Source organism: Paroedura picta, chromosome 9, assembly GCF_049243985.1.
Source record: "Paroedura picta isolate Pp20150507F chromosome 9, Ppicta_v3.0, whole genome shotgun sequence".
Taxonomy (NCBI): domain Eukaryota; kingdom Metazoa; phylum Chordata; class Lepidosauria; order Squamata; family Gekkonidae; genus Paroedura; species Paroedura picta.
In genome coordinates this window covers 3,409,852-3,422,451 of record NC_135377.1, presented here as the reverse complement: position 1 = coordinate 3,422,451, position 12,600 = coordinate 3,409,852, and the positions used below count along the sequence as shown (strand labels likewise).

The window sequence follows — 12,600 nt, the reverse complement described above, 5'->3', positions numbered from 1 at the left end:
TGGTTGTGGGTTCGAGTGCTGATATCACGTGTCAATTATTCTTAAACAATCTAAGTCTCCCCACCAAGAAAACTAAATCCCACTGCCCTTTCACCCTCCTCTGAGACCGCTCAGTTTAGAAAACAGACGGCAAAGGGATGACATGACAGAGGTTTATCAAATTATGCGTGGGTTGGAGAGAGTTGACCAAGAGGTCTATTCCTGCCTCTCCCAAAAGACTAGAACTCAAGGGCACCCAAGAAACTGATGGGCAACAGGCTCAAAATGGCCAAAGGAAATATTTCTTTACACAGAGATGGATTAAAATGTGGACTTTGCTGCCAGAAGGTATAATGATCGGTACAGAGATAAACAACTTTAAAAGGGGATTTGACAGATTCATGGAGGATTAGTGTATCAAGGGCCACTACGTATGGCCATCACGTGAATAGATAGACCGCTGATGTGATCCAGCAGGACTCTTCTGATGTTCTTATAAAGAACTTGGCCTCTCTGCTCTGTTGTTGGACCTCCAGAGGAACAGGCTGGCCACTGTGTGAGACGGGAGGCTGGACCAGATGGGCCTCTGGTTGGATCCAGCAGGGCTCTTCTTATAAGGGAAAGCCTTGGCCTCTACGCCCTGTGGTTGGCCTTCCAGAGGAACTGGCTGGCCACTGAGTGACACAGGATGCTGAACTACATGGTCTGATCCAGCAGCATTCTTCTTAGGTTCTTATCCATGGACTCTGGCAGCTAACCCACCTCAAGGATGCTGAAGGTAGCCCTGCTGTTGGGAGGTGAGTTGCAGTCTCCCATAACCATCCTTAGTACAATTGTATTGCCTGCCCTAAGCATGACTCTAACCATGAACTTCCTTGGCTGTCCTTCCTTGGTCGCACAAGTGTCAAAGTGGATGCAAAGCAGGAGAGAATGAATCGCCAACCTCCTCCAAGTTAGAAACAGGTGAAAACCACATTGGGAGGATCTGTGGAAGCTCAGCCTATTTTCCATGGCTTTTCAGGCTAGCTCTGTGGTTCTATGTTCACAATGGAACATTCCTGCAAGGAGCTCCAAGCAGCATGTTCCATTTCCCCCTTCCCTTTTTTATCCTAAAAATGGCCTACCTGTGAGGTAGGCCAGGCAGGGAGAGCATAATTTGTTTAGGGTCATAAAGTGAGCTTCAGGGCTGTGTAGGGATTTGAACTCAGGACTTTCCAGTCTGAGTGGCCTTCTGACACTGGGGGAAAAAGCATAAGATCACAAGAAAAAGTGTGAGGCTATCAGAGCATTACAATAAATGCTATACATATAGCCAGTGATGTTATTAAGCATAACAATAATAAAGTGGGGAGGGAAGGAGACCTGATATAGTCCAATCTCGTCAGATCTGGAAAGCTAAGTAGGGTCAGTATTTGGTAGACAGACCACCACGGAAGGCTCTGCAGAGGAATGCAATGGCCAACCACCTCTGCCTCTCTCTTGCCTTGAAAACTCACTTTTGGGGTTGCCATAAGTCTCAGACAGAAGACCACCAAGGAAGGCTCTGTAGAGGAAGGCCACGGCCAACCACCTCTGCTTCTCACTGGCCTTGAAAGCACCTTGTTGTGATTGATGCAGGTGGCTACAAAACCAACGTCCTTGCACAGACAATCAGACCTGGGGGAAAGCCAAATCCAGCCCTGCCCACTTTCTAAGAACGCTTGGTGGGTACCAGGAAAGGTCTCAGGTGGCACCATGGCACTAGCTGAATGGATGCAAAGAGCTGGCTGGATTGATCAGTAATACAGCAAGCCTAACAGCGCAACCACAATGCAGGTGTGTAGGCCTCAATTCTTCTGGCGGGCAGCTTCATGAGTCATGCACAGTCCTCCCTATGCACGGCTCCCATCTGCTTCCGTGCACAGATGCTGCGGAAGAGTCGCCCCGAAAAGACGCCAAGGTTCTCTCGCCTATATATAGTCTTGACATTTTTTCTTGAGCTAATTGATTTCAAATTGATTTTTTTTAAAGGACAAGTACAATTAAGACTGACAGATGAAAGTAATGTTGGCATCATTATTTTTAAAAGAGATTAATTTTGGACCGTACGAGCCAAAGCAAAGGCATTCAGAAGGATTTCATTCAATAGGACTGAAAACATGATTATGATGATGATTATGGGACAGCCTAGGCAAGCTTGATCCCATTAGAGATGGGAAACTAAGCCAGGCTGACCCTTCCTAGTATTTGGATGGGAGGCCTCTGAGGATCTGGGTGGTAGCTCCTCCAAGGAAGACCAGGGGCCATGAGGAGAAGGCAGGCAATGACAGACAACCTCTGAACGTCCCGAACTTGGCTTCTAGACTGTCCTCAGATTTCCCAGCTATACTACGCAGGCCACATTTTGGGAGCTAGCAGGGCCAACCCTGCCTAGTATCTGGATATTGAGATTTGAGTGGTAGCTCCTCCAAGGACCACTAGGGGTCATGACATGGAGATAAGCAATGGTGAACCACCTTGCTTGGCTGCCAGACTATCCTCTGATCTCCTTGCTATGCCACACAAATGCCACAGGATACATATGGCCTGTTCCACTGAGGAACCGCTCTAACGGTCAGGAACTTCTTCCGGAAGTTTAGACGGAATTTGTTTTGAAGTAGTTTCATCCCATTGGTTCTGGATAAACGGCCAGCTCCTTCATGCCACATCATGAAAGGCAACCCCATGAGCAAAAGGAGTCTCCTGCGTGCCATTTACATCCCAGAACCAAGGAGTAGCGGACAAGCGACACTGAAGGAAAGGAGAGGGCACCGAGATCTGACTGCAGCCACTGAGGTATCTTGGGGTCTGTCATCAGGGAATCTTACCCTGGCGAACCCCCGTCCAAAGGATCTGCTCTCCATCACAAATTAATCACATGCACAATAACACCAAGATCTGAGTTCAGACCCATTGAGGCCAATAAGACAGACACGAAGGGAGCTTTCACTCTCAGAATCTTCTTGATCTCTCAGGTGCCCTGGATGTTTGGTGTGGAGAGTAGAGTGCCTAAGGAGGATCTGGCAGTTCTGGGTTCAAATTTCTGGGGTGATGAGATTGATAGATGCTTAGCTAGTTCAGAAGGGTGTGCCTCCTACTTATCAACTGGCTACCTCAAGAGGAGAGGAGGAGGAGGAGGAGGAGGAGGAGGAGGAGGAGGAGAAGGAGAAGGAGAAGGAGAAGGAGAAGGAGAAGGAGAAGGAGAAGGAGAAGAAGAAGAAGAAGAAGAAGAAGAAGAAGAAGAAGAAGAAGAAGAAGAAGAAGAAGAAGAAGAAGAAGAAGAAGAAGAAGCATTTCCCTAATTTAAGGAACCACAAAACAGCTTACAATCACCTTCCTCTTCCCACAACAGGCACCTTATGAGGGAAGACGGGCTAAGAGAACTGTGACTAGCCCCAGGTCCCCCAGCAGGCTTCAAGTGAACCAAAACACCACACTGGTTCTCTGGCAGAACAATACACCCAATCTGGAAATACATTTTTTTTTAAAGCAAAGAGTGATTAAAATGTGGGATTTGCTGCCGGAGGATGTGGGATTTGCTGCCGGAGGATGTGGTGATAGCCAAAGGTTTAGATGGGTTTAAAAGATTAGACAGATTAAGGGAGGATGGGACCATGGTGGGTCCAGACATGGTGAATAAATGGATCCTCCTCATTCAGAAGCAGTCAACCTCCGAACCCCAGAGTCAGGAGGCAATATCAGGGGAAGTCCTCAGTCTTCATGCCTTGCTGCTCGACATCCAAAGGAACTGGTTGGTCACTGGGATGTGCAAGGAAGCTTGGAACTACATTATACTGAAGAAGAACATTAGTTCATCAAGGTCAGTATTGTCTACTCAGACTGGCAGCAGCTCCCCAGGGTCCCAGGTAGAGGTCTTTCACATCACCTGTAGGTAGCCCTTTGAACTGGAGATGCTGGGGATTGAACCTGGGACCTTCTGCACGTCAAGAAAAGGCTCTACCACTGAGCCATGGCCCCTGCCCAAAAATAACACACAAAGCTGCTTTATATTGAATCAGATCCATCAAAATCAGTATTGTCTTCTCAAGCTGGCAGCGGCTCTCCAGGGACTTTCACATCTCCTAGTGCCTGGTCTTTTCAGCTGGAGATGCTGGGGATTGAACCTGGGACCTCCTGCATGCCAAGCAGAGGTTCAGCCATTGAGCTGTGGCCCCTCCCCTAAGCTTCCTGTTCTTCGTGTGTTCTTGGAGGGACAGACAACATCGGTGGATAAGAAATTTCACAACATCCGTTAACTGATAAAGATCAGTTGAATTCAACCAACATGGTGAAGTGGTTTGGGTTACTCGCTGACATCAGGGAGACCCTAATTAGAAACCTTTTCCAATGCTGAAATCCAACTTCTCGCAACTTTTGGCCAGTCTCTCTTTCAGCCTCACCTACCTCATAGGGTTGTTGTGAGGACAAATGTGGGGGAAGGGAGAACCAGGCACGCACAGGAAGGGAAGGATAAAAATGGAACGACAATGACACACCACTTTATCCCTTCAAATATGTCACACAAACCCCATCTTGGTGATCAATCAGTGGTAATGTGCAGATAATCGGAGAATTCTAATCTTAGGAGGGTGTGAATTTTCATTTCCGCCTCTCTGTTTTCAAAGCCGCTTCCTCCCCACTCCCCGTCTGTTTGTGCCGAACTCCTTCCTCCGCTAGATTGCAGCTGAGTCTTTACAAAGAGCCAACTTTCTTAAGGAAGGGATCCAAAAATTTCCTTCCTTCACAGTTACTCCAAGAAGCTCACTTCTAGGGCTGCCAGATGCAGGCAGGAAAAATTCCAGAGATGTTTGGGGGGAGAGGGGGGAGTTTGGGGAGTGAGCATTATAAAGCCCGCCCACCCAAGCAATCGTTTATTTCCAGGGGGACTGTTCTGAGTAAGCTATAATCTCAGGAGAGTTCCAGTTTTCACAAGGAGGTTGGCATCCCGATGCATGAGGAACCGCTGTGTTACTGCACTGCTTGAGAATGAAATCAAAATTCCATGGTGTCACCAGGTTGTGGTACAATTGCGGGAACTAACCTCTACTGCTAACAAGAACCACTCCGTACCCTCCTCTAAGGCAGGGGTAGTCAACCTGTGGTCCTCCAGATGTTCATGGACTACAATTCCCATGAGCCCCTGCCAGCGAATGCTGGCAGGGGCTCATGGGAATTGTAGTCCATGAACATCTGGAGGACCACAGGTTGACTACCCCTGCTCTAAGGGACAACCTTTCAACTACTTAGACAGCATAATGTCTCCTCTCCACCTCTCCAGGCTGAACCTTCCCAAGTCCCTCAGCCTTTCCCCACAGGACTTGATCCTCTGGCCCCGGATCACCCTCCTCGCTCTCCTCTGCACCCTCTCCATCTTGTCCACGCCCTTTTTGAAGGGAGGCCTCCAGAGCTGCACCCAGGATTCCAGGTGGGGTCTGACTAATGTGATAAACAGCAGGACTATGACATCTTGCGATTTTGATGTGATGCCTCTGTTGATCCAGCCCAAGGCTGCATTCACCACTTCATACAGTCTGCTCCTATTTAGCTTACGGTCTACAAGTACCCCAAGATCTCGTTCACACACACTGCTACTCAGAAGTGTCTCTCCCATCCAATATGCCTGCTTTCTCATTTTTGTGACCCAGATGTAGAATTCTACACTTCTCCTTACTGAATTGCATCTTGTTCTCATTGGCCTACTTTTTCAGCATGTTCAGAGCTACTTGAGAGCCAGCTTGGTGTCTTGGTTAAAAGAACGGCAGCTTCTAACGGGCGAGCTGGGTTTGATTCCCCACTCCTCCTCCACATGCAGCCAGCGAGGTGACCTTGGGCTAGTCACAGCTCTGACAGTGTTGCTCTCGCAGAGCAGTTCTCTCAGAGCTCTTTCTGCCTCACCTGCCTTCCACGGTGTCTGTTGTGGGGAGAGGAACGGAAGGCAATTGTAAGCCAGTCTGAGACTCCTTTGGGCAGTGAAAAGCAGGAAATGAAATGCAACTTCTACTTTTACTGAAGAGCCATAAGGCAGCACACGGTGTCATGGTCCAATACAGGGAGTAATCCCTCCTTTCCTGGAGGCTCCTCAGCATATGACATACAAGAGGTTTACTCATAGGGGGGGGGGGCGGTGGCACACGTCTCCATGAAAGGGGTTTGGAGATAGAAAATATTCACCAGCTAAAGCGGGGGGGGGGGGGGGGGGGGCTAAACAAAATGCAAAAGCCAGGAGACATTTTTTAAAATGCATTGAAATATCACATTCCCTGACTCTGCGACCCCTCTCACTTCTCATCCTTGCAAGGAGGGAAGGATTAGCTGAGCTCTCTACAAAATCAAAACAACTCAGCTTCCCGAGGTGGAGATAAACCTCTATCCACGCGTATCATTTCAGACAGATCTCGGGCGCTCAGGAAATTCCCTGCATATAGAAAAACAGTTGTGGCAGAGGATAATTCTAAAACTGTCTTCCCTCGGATCTGATAGATTTCTGGGGGGGGGGGGGATGGTGGGAGACGGAGGAGGAGGAGAGGAAAAAGAAGAAGAGTTGGGTTTTTGTAAGCTGCTTGCAATCGCCTTCCCCTTCCTCTCCCCACAGCAGACACCCTGTGAGGGAGGTGGGGCTGATGTTACTGCTCGATCAGAACAGCTCTATCAGGGCTGTGAAGAGCCCAAATTCACCCAGCTGGCTGCATGCAGAGGAGGCGGAGGGGGGGGATCAAACTCAGGTTGCCAGATGAGTATCTGCCGCTCTTAACCCTGGCACCAATGCAGCAACATTGCATGGCGTGATCCATGCATAGACCAGCCACCTCTGAATCAACTAGGACCACGTTTCAATTGAATGTAGAGACACACAGGCCAACAAGAAGACAAATCTGTGAGTTCTAGATCCGGTCAAGGCTGAACGCTCCCTAGAAGCTAAAATTACGGAACTCAAGCTATTATATTTTCCATCCCATCATGAGAAGACCAAGAGTCACAGGAGAAGACCTGCCAGGCAAACTAGAAGATGACAACGACAAAGAGGACGACGAAGTCAACAAGGAAGAGAAAGAGTTGGTATTTATACCTTGCTTTCCACCTCCCAAAGGAGTCTCCAGGCCCTTCCTCTCCCAATTCAGACACCCTGTGAGGGAGGTGAGGCGGAGAGAGCTCTGAGAGAACTGGGAATGGCCCAAGGTCACCCTGCTGGCTGCCTGTGGGGGAGGAGCAGGGAATCAAATCCAGGTCTCCAGATTAGAAGCTCTCAACCATGACACCACACTAGGAGACCTGACGTGGCATGGACCGACACCATCAAAGAAGTCACAAGGGCCCTCACTCTGCAAGACCGGAGCAAGGTTGTTTAAGAGGGGATGTCCTGAAAGACAGTAATTCATAGGTTGACCATAAGTCTGGCAGTATTCAAGCAAAGGTTGGATGCACACTTTTCTTGGATGCTTTAGGATGCTTAGGGCTGATCCTGCGTTGAGCAGGGGGTTGGACTAGATGGCCTCTATGGCCCCTTCCAACTCTATGATTCTATGATTCTATGATTCTAAGTCGACAAGCAAGTCGACAGCACTGAACACAGACCCGCACCCATTCCTCTTCCTCCCAAACAGAGCTGCCCACAGTTCCTTCCACGCAACCCTAATTTGGAATGGAAACAAACGGCAACGGTTCATTTTCTCATTTGGACAATTGTTCCTCTTACCTAACACCCCTTTATTAATACACCGGCCCCCTAACAGGCTGTTCCCAGCGTATCACATCCGTCTTTCCAATTCAGGAAGCGCGGCGTGTGCGTTTTTGAAGCATGACGCCCACCGCCATTCCTTCTAAGAATCGCCCCCAAAGAGGAGCTGGGAGCGTGGGCCTGGTAGTATTTTTGGCAATGGATATTAAGCAGGCTGCTTCTCAGGAACAGGCATGGAGGGAAACGTTCGCAGATACAGCGAGTCGCCTGAGCCAGCGTTCTTGATGCTCAGAAGTGTGTCTTCTCCACACCATGGCTGTTGAGCAAATCAGGCACGGAGGGTGAGGCCTTCTGGGCTGTGAATCTATATGGTGGAGGAGAAAACAGCCCACTCTAGGTGGGATCTGGAGAGGTCCCTGAACTGCAACTGATCTCTGGACTACATTTTTAGGCCCCCTTCCCAGCCAATCAGGATCAAAAAGGTGCCCAACGTAAATAACCTGAAGGAAAACCCGTGTTTTGTACCCCGCTTTTTATTACCTGAAGGAGCCTCAGAGCGGCTTACAATTGTCTTTCCTTCTTCTCCCAACAAGACACCCTGTGAGGTAGGCGGGGCTGAGAGAGCCCTGATGGAACTGTGACAGTTCCAAGGTCACCCAGTTGGCTGTACGTGGAAGAGGAGTGGGGAATGGAGACTGGCTCTCTAGATTAGAGGCTGCCATTCTTAACCACAACACCAAACTGGTTCTCTAGAACATTTAAATCATTTAAAATACAGTTAAAAGTACGCTTGATGTAATGGTTAGGAGCAGTAGTTCCTAATCTGGAACCAACAAAGATTCATGCAATGTGTGAGTTTTTGAGTGCATGTACTCTGTATTCGAAAGATCAAGATGAGTAGCCAGATTAGTCTGTCTGGCACAGCAGAAAAGAGCCAGATTCCAGGAGCAACTTAAAAGACTAGCAACATTCATAGCAGGGCGAGATCTTTTGTGAGTCCCTTCTTCAGATAGAGCAAGATGGGTGGCTGTGTTAAACTGTCTGCGGCAGCAGAAAAGAGTCAGGGCGGCCGAACTGTGACTCTCCTGATGTCCATGGACTATAATTCCCCTGAGCCCCTGCCACGGCCTCAATTAGCAGGCGCTCATGGGAATTGTAGTCCATGGGCAGCTGGAGAGCCACAGTCTGGCCAACCCTGGTAGACTAACTACCTTTGTGGCAAGGGAGTAGCTTTTGTGGGTCTCTGCTCACTTTTTCTGACAGAACAAGATGGGTGGCCATGTTGGTCTGTCTGAAGCAGGAGAAAAGAGCCAGAGTCTGGAAGCACCTTCAAGACAGACAACATTTGTGGCAGGAGAGGAGCTGCCATGAGTCACGGCTCCCTTCTTCAGATACGGCGGTATGTGAAGAAGTAAGCTGTGAGTCAAAAAAAACTCATGCTAGTCTTTAAGGTGTTACTACACACTTGCTGTTTTCCAAACAGGGGGAAAGTTTCCTCCCAATGTGAATTCCAAAACATGGAGGATCACGGCCAGCGCCCTACCATCAAGTGACAGCTGTGCTTCCCGAGGTACGGCCAAGTCACCCAGCTCAAACTCTGCAGTCACTCAGCAGCCGGGTGGCGGCACGGTTGATTGGGTTTCAATACACACTTTAGCAAGAACAAAGACGAAGGACTCTGCAAGGTCTTGCCGTGATAAAGGGAGAATCAGAACAGTCTGAGGATCATTCGGCCGAGATTAGACGCTCACTTGCATTAATGCTGCTGAAATCAGACAACCTGCTAAGGGGGGGAGAGCAAAATAAAAAAAAAAAGGTCTCAAAGCCTTATTGAGCATTAAGATAGAGGTAGAAAGGAAGGGGGACCTTGACGGAAGAAATCATACCACGGGGCCCAATTCGTAACCACCACGAACCTAACAGAGAATGGTGAAAGAAGAAGAAACAGGGTGGGTGTGTCCACAGCTCTGCTTCCCAACCGTATTCTGCACGATGGCGCCACTTCTGGGGTTTCTCGAAGCCTGGAGAAGGTTTCAGGGGCTTCTTGACAGTAAAAAAGTTGAGAAAGGCTGCCATAAGGGATTCAAGGCAGGAGATGTTTGGAGGTGCTTTGTCGTTTCCTCACCCCGGACTTCCTTGGAGGTCGCCCGACCAAGCATGAACCAGGGCTGACCTAGCTGAAGCTTCAAGATCTCATGAGAGCTGGCTAGCCAGGGACATCCAGGTCGGGTGGTTCCTTCCGACCCTGACACAAATTCACTAGGCTAGACCTGTAGCTTCTCAAAGCAGATAATGCAATTCCTTGTCTCCACAAAAAAACGTGAAGGACGTGAATGGCACCCTACAAATTATAAATAGCCACCTTCACAAGGCCACCGACGCAAATAATCAAAATAAATTACCAGCTTGACGGAGCAACACGCACAATTAGCTGAGCGTAACAGGCTCTCAGAATGCGGGGGGCGGGGGAGGCGGGGAGGGTCACCGTGCCCAGGCCCGGCACTAGTTATTGGAAAACTCTCGCCCGTGAGCCAGCGTGGTGTCGTGGTTAAAAGGGACAGCCTGTAATCTGGAGAACTGGGTCTGATTCCCCCCGGCTCCACGTGCAGCCAGCTGGATGGCCTTGGGCCAGTTGCAGTTCTCTCAGAACCCTCTCAACTTCACCTACTTCATAGGGCGTCTGTTGTAGGGAGAGGAAAGGGAGGCGATTGTAAGCCACCTTGAGGATGGCTTACACTAGGATGTAAAAAGTGGGGTACAAAAATCATCATCATCATCATCATCATCATCACCTCCTCCTCCTCCTCTTCCTTCTTCTTCTTCTTCTTCTTCTTCTTCTTCTTCTTCTTCTTCTTCTTCTTCTTCTTCTTCATGTCAAACTCTGGAGACTCTTCTTGGACAAAGGGCCCAAAGACACATTCGCTGCCCTTTGTAGGACTGGGCCTTGATCTGAACATCCACTTCCAGTTTCATTCAGGTCACCAGTTGTCCCTGACAAAGTCTCTCCCAAGGGTCCCCAGCCTTTTTGATCCTGCAGGCCCCCTTGGAATCCTGACCTTTCGGTACCTTTTGCAGAATAAGCCGTTCCTCAGACTCCCACGGGGCCAGACTTTAGTCGAAACTTCAATGTGCTTGTTTCATTAAGGAAGATGGACAGACACACAAGCGCACATCTTCTACAGCTTGATTGCAGTCCTTAACTCACCCTTCGCATTTCGAAAGGCATTTGAAACCCACAAAAATGTTCCAGGAGTGACTTCGGCTCCCTTCCTTTGAATATTTACAATGGCTTCTTTTTTTCTTTCAGCAGTTGTTCCAAGGACTTTGGAGGAAAGGAAAGGTAAAAGGGTTGGCGGAACATTTGTTGTCGTGGCATTTTGAACAAAATCATAGGGTTGCGAAGAAGACGCTGCCAAACTCTTGGACAGAAGGCACACTTAGAGAGCGGCATTCCCCTAACTTCGGATTCTGTGAGTAGAGGCATACTTCGTTTATGTACTCAGGAACATGCAAATTCACACTGTTAATTAATTCCTAGGGAGACAGTTGAGAGCATAAGAAGAGCCCTGATGGAACCGACCGGGGGTCCATCTAACCCAGCATCTTGTCTCACAGTTCCTCTGGAGGACCAACAAGGCGTAGAATTCGAGACCTTTCCCTGATAAACACATCAGAAGAGCCCTTGTGGATTAGACTAGTGGTCCAGCTCTTCCAAAATTTTGTCTCAGACAGTGGCCAGCCAGTTCCTCTGGAGATCCAGCCACAGGGCAGCGAGGCTGTGGCCTTCATGAGAACCTAAGAAGAGCCCTGCTAGATCACCACTGGCCAACCAGTTCCTGTGACCGGCCAGCAACATGGCATACAGGCCAAAGCCTTCCCCTGATACGCGCATGAGAAGAGCTCTGCTGGATCAGACCAGGGGTCCATCTAGTCCAGCCTCCTGTCTCACACAGTGGTCAAGCAGCCCTACTAGAGGTCCAATGACAGAGCATGGAGGTCGAGACCTTCCCTTGACCTTGCCTCCAGGCCCTGGATTCCAGAGGTTCACCATTCGGAACAGGGCGGTTCCCTTCAGTCCCCATGGCCAGTTGCCACCAATACATCTCCCCCTCCACGACTCTGCCCAATCTCCTTTTAAAGCCACCACCCCGTCCTCTGGCAAGAGGCTAAATCCCATACCGTGCCATGCTGCGACTCCTGCGTTTAGTGGCTCCCATCCAAGACCCAAGGACATGAGGCCGGCCTGTCTCACGCCAGACTAATGATCCTTCTAATCAATCGTGTCTTCAGCAACTCAAACGCTTCCCAGATCTGGGGATTCCGGGAACCCACCAAGATGGTGCTCATGCAAAGCACGTCCGTTCTCCCTAAGTTGCTCTCTGCAAACCCCCCTCTGCCTCCCCTTGCAGTAATGATGAGGTCTCGTAATGAACTTGGATGTTTAAAAACTGATTAGAGTTTTCTTTCTTCTTCCTTTTTTTGCTTCCTTAATCTTCCGGCTCCTTTTGGCGAAGGCTGAATGGAAATGCTAGCGTTTACATGGGAATTGGGGGACCACTGCAGGAGATAATTTCGGAGAAGGGCTCCGGGTCAACGAGCAAGGAGAACATCAGGCGAGCCAGGAAGAAGACAAATGGAAGTGGGGGGGGCGAGCATGGCACATCAAGCACAGCAGTTTTGGGGTAGGACAATCTCCTTTCGTTTGGGACAAGAAAAGGCAGCTCTTTGTACTCCGTACATCAACACTTATGGTGGTTTTAGCACAAAATGGCGCTTCAGTCAAAGCAAATAACACACTATGGGAGGGGTCCTCAGTGTGGTACTCCATGACAGCTCCCCCACACCTGGCAAGTATTTTAAGAGAACCAGTGTGGTGTAATGGTTAAAGAGCAGCAGGCTCTGATTTGGAGAACTGTGTTTGATCCCCC

At 49.2% G+C, this 12,600-nt stretch overlaps 1 protein-coding gene across 9 annotated transcripts in view; it reads right to left on the bottom strand.

The window, feature by feature from the left end:
* The window catches only part of TSNARE1 (t-SNARE domain containing 1), a 325,772-nt gene that overhangs the window by 259,605 nt on the left and 53,567 nt on the right, over window positions 1-12,600 (bottom strand). The window contains exon 1 of one of the 9 annotated variants that reach the window (XM_077351369.1): window positions 8,213-12,533. The exons of 7 other annotated variants lie outside the window; for them this stretch is intronic. The gene's annotated coding sequence lies outside the window, so the exon portion shown is untranslated. Of the gene's footprint in view, window positions 1-7,063; window positions 7,088-8,212; window positions 12,534-12,600 lie in introns of those variants that run through there. One more of the 9 variants, XM_077351371.1, reaches the window with a different exon arrangement.